The 4,551-nt window shown below is 39.1% G+C and overlaps 1 pseudogene; it reads right to left on the bottom strand.

The window, feature by feature from the left end:
* Positions 1-3,729: 3,729 nt before the first annotated feature.
* Positions 3,730-3,981, bottom strand: LOC102869742 (annotated as a pseudogene).
* Between the last annotated feature and the right edge of the window lie 570 nt (positions 3,982-4,551).

Genomic DNA, 4,551 nt, shown 5'->3' with positions numbered 1-4,551 from the left:
AACAACAACAACAACAACAACAACATATTCCAAGCAGTGAAATAATTGGGTAATATAGAATGAAGAAGAGCCTGTGCTGATGAGGGAATAAATTCAAGCTTCTCTGATAGAATTGGCGTGGGGGAAGGAGCAGACAAACAAACAACAACACTCTAGGACCTGATAACATACCAATTGACGTATTTCAACAAACAGATGCTGCCATGGATGTGCTTATCAAGTTTGGCCAGGAAATCTTGAGGACGACCACCTGGGCAACTGACTGAAAGAGATCTATATTCATTTCCATTCCAAAGAAAGGTGATCCAACCAAGTGTGGAAATTATTGAACAATATCATTAATATCTCATTCTGCTTAATATTATTAAAAAAATCATTGAAACAGCTCTTCACCCGAGAATTGCCAGATGTGCAGTCTGAGTTTAGAAGAGGCCATGGAACTAGGAATATTGTAGTTAATTTTAGGTGGATCTTGGATGACATCAGAGAGTACTAGAAGAATGTCTATCTGTGTTTCATTGACTGTACAAATGCATTTGATTGTGTGGATCACAACAAACTGTGAGTAACTCTGAGAAGAATAAGAATCCCAGAACACTTAATTGCGCTTATGCAAAACCTATACTTGGACCAAGAGGCAGTTATCAGAACAGAAAAAGCAAATATTGCCTGGTTCAAAATCGGGAAGAGTATAAGATAAGGATGTGTCCTATCTCCATAGTTTTTCAATCTACATGCAGAACAGATCACCTGGGAGGCTGGACTCTATGAAGAAGAATGTGACATCAGGTTTGGAGGAAGACTTATCAGCAGTGTGAGCATGAAGATGACACAACCTCGCTTGCTGAAACTGCGGAGGACATGGAGCTGTTATTGCTGAAGATAAAGGACTGCAGCCTTCAGTATGAATTGAAGCTCAATATCAAGAAAGCAATGCTTCTCACCACTAGGCCAATTGGCAACATTATGATAGATGGTAGAGAGATGGAAATTGTTACAAGTTTTTGTTTGCTTGGCTCTACAATTAACGCTCTTGGTACCAGCAGCCAGGAAATCAAAAGACAAATTGCATTGAGAAAGACTGATATCAGGGACCCCTCCAGAGTACTGAAGAGCAACAATGTCAGACTGGAGACTAAAGTGCACCTGATCCATGCCATAGTCTTCACAATTACTTGCTATGCATCAGAACGCTGGGTAATGACTAGGGATGATAGAACTTATGCCTTTGAGCTGTGGTGCTAGAAAAGAGTATTGAATATACCATAGAATGCCAGGATAACAAACAGGTTTATCCTGGAGTTTGTAGAAGATGAAATCAGGCAGTCCTTGAAGGCAAAGTTTCTGAGGCTTTGTTTGACAAACTTTGGGCATGTTGCAAAAAGGGACAACTTGGTAGAGAGGAACATAATGCTTGGAAGGGTGGAGGGAAAGCACAAGACAGGAAGACCCTAGATGAGATGGATTGACTCAGTGACTGGAGTAATGAGAGTAGGTGTGTCAGAGACAATAAAGTTGGCACAGAATAGAGCAGGTTTCAAGGTTATTGTACATAAAGACACTATAATCATAAGGACTCAATGGCACATAACAACAACAATGGGATTTCTATATTAAGGTTTTGAGGAAGCACCAAACTTTAGCAATGTTTTTGTATGAACATGGCAGACATAGGAGATTTTCTCTACTCTTTCTGATACGGCACAAACAATGCCAGGTCTCTCCCCATGTCAGTTTTTCAATGTGGCGTGCTTAGAATATCTGTAATCATAAACAACAATGTTTAATAACGTTGATGTAGTTAGTTCTATAGGCATTCCTTTGCTCCTTATCACTGTATGTGTGCCATACTAAAGGGATAATGGTTAGTCACATTGTAAACAAAAGAAAGTCATTATGAAATGAAAGCTATATGTATGGATAATATTTTTATTAAGCAAATACAGCTTTATTTAGATACATTACTCATTTTAACTAATTTGAGACTGTAGATTTTATTGTCCATGTAACTCATTATTTTTAGTCAGATCTGTAAACACTGCTGAATAATACTGAACATCCTGATGACAACCATGTGCACAATTTTTTCAATGGGCATGAACTATCGAAGCAATGCCACCATGGTCCTCAGCACTCAATGACCTACTCTAATACATCCTGGCTTATGGCAATGTCAATCATTCTACTCAACATGTCCAATAACAATACATGTTTATTTTAGACAAGAAAAAGCATGAATTATTATGTATGTACAAAGAAACATCTCTTGGGGGATAAAATATTGGAAAAAGAGCTTACATGTGGGCTGAAATGAAAATTATGTTTGAATTTAAAATGTTTAGGAACAATAATAGACACTGTTATAAACAAAAATAGAAATTTCTTTGCATGATAATAAAGAGCATTGTAAAGTATTAATTAGTGCATTATTATTTATTGAATACTTCCTAGGACAGTTATCAAAGTCTAAAAAGAAATGTGTGTGCATAAAAGTAAATATATCTATATCTATACTAGGAAGCATCTATGTCAGTCTAGAGAGTAACATGTGCCTGATCCAGGCTGTAGTCTTACTTGCTATGTATCAGAGAGCTGGACAATGACTAAGGATGACAGAAGAATTGGTGTCTTTGAGTTGTGGAGCCGAGAAGAGTTGAACATACCAAAATATAAATCTGTCTTGTAAAGGGTGAAACCAAGCTTCTCCTTGGAGGCTAGGATTTTGAGGCTCCATCTCACATACTTTGGGAACATAGACTGGAGGAACCAGGCCTTGGCAAAGGACATCATGCTTAGAAAGGTGGAGCAACAGTGCCGGAGAGGAAGGGAAGACTGAATAAAATGGATTGATAGAGTAACTGGGCAAGGAGGGAGGTGTATCAGAGAGGAGGCTTCAAATATGTTGTACAAATGTCACTATGGGTCACAGATGACTCAAGGACATACAGCAAGAATTTATATCTATATACACATGTGCATCTATCTATATCTAATCTATACCTAGACCTATATCTATCTATATCTATGGAAATTATCAAACAATATCACTAATATAACAGGCATGCAAAATACTGCTGAATATTATGCAAAAATGGCTGGAAAAGTATGTAGACAGAGAACTGCCAGAAATATAAGCTGGGTTTAGAAGATGTCGTGGCAATAGAGACATTATCAATGATATCAGAAGGCTCATGGCAGAAAGCAAAGAGTACCAGAGGAATGTCTATCTGTATTTCAACAAATTGTAGCTAATCTGGAGGAAAATGGGAATCCCAGAACACTTGATGTACTCATGTGAAACCTATACTTGAAGCAGGAAGCAATCATGAGTACAGAGCAAGGAAATACTACATGGTTCAAAATCAGGAAAGGTGTGTGTCAGGAATGTGGACTGTCTCCACACTTTTTCAATCTATATGCAGAACAGATCAATCAGGAAGCTGGGCTTTATGAAGAGGAATGTGGCATCAGGATCTGAGGAAGACTCTTCAACAATCTACATTATGTAGATGATACAACCTCGTCTGCTGAAACTGAGGTCCTACAGTGCTTGCTGCAGAAGGTCAAGGACTGTAGTCCATTTTTTAAAAATAAGAATTCTTGTTCTATTGGCAGCTTTACATTTTTGTCAAGTGCAAGGCTGACCAGCTATCTATTGTTCAATAATCTTGAAGCAGTAACATCTGCTGGCACCTTCTTCTTCAGAATTGCCATTTCCTTGGCAAGTCTTCACTCACATAATAAAAGTAATGCGATTACAATTGAGTTTATTGTTATCAGTGGCACTCTCATCACAGTTCTTACAGATCAAATGAGGTTCATTAGCTGCTATTTCATTTCTAATTTAATTGTCTCCGAATCTGCCAATTCTTTGGTCTGTTCCCCAGCCAAGGTTCTTGAGGAAGTGCTCCTGTACTGCAAGGTGACGGTACTGACACAGAGCAGGGCAGCCTGCAGCAGCGAGTACAGAGTAAAAGCCATGGCCACCCAGAGCCGCCACCGCTGTGCTCAACAGGACGGGCCCAAAAAGGACTGTTGTATTCTATATGGATTGAAGACCACCGTCAAGAAGACAAAGATTCTCACCATTGGACCTACTGGCAGCAACAAAATAGATGGAAAAGAGATCGAGGTTGTTAACAATTATAGCTTGCTTGGCTCCATAGTCAACACTGTTGACACCAGAATTCAGGAAATGAAAACGTAAATTACACTGGGAACATCAGTTGTCAGGGACCTCTCCAGAGTACTGAAAAGCAATGGTGTCAGTCTAAAAACTATGGTGCACCTGATCCAAGGCATGGTCTTCTCTATAACTTGCTACGCATTAGAGAGCTGAACAATGACAAAAGACTTGATATCTTTGAGATGTGGTGCTGAAGTAGAGTCTTGAACTGACCACCAAAAAAAGAAATAGATCTGCCTTGGAAAGGATTAACCAATATTGTCCTTGAAGGACAAGATTTTTAAGCTCCTTCTCACATACTTTGGGTACGTGGCCAGGAGGGACTGGTCCTTGGAGAAGGACCTCATGCTCAAAAAGGTGGAGGG

Source organism: Elephantulus edwardii, unplaced genomic scaffold (assembly GCF_000299155.1).
Source record: "Elephantulus edwardii isolate Elephantulus edwardi_28Jun2011 unplaced genomic scaffold, EleEdw1.0 scaffold00069, whole genome shotgun sequence".
Classification (NCBI taxonomy): Eukaryota; Metazoa; Chordata; class Mammalia; order Macroscelidea; family Macroscelididae; genus Elephantulus; species Elephantulus edwardii.
This window is presented reverse-complemented; position numbering and strand designations above follow the sequence as displayed.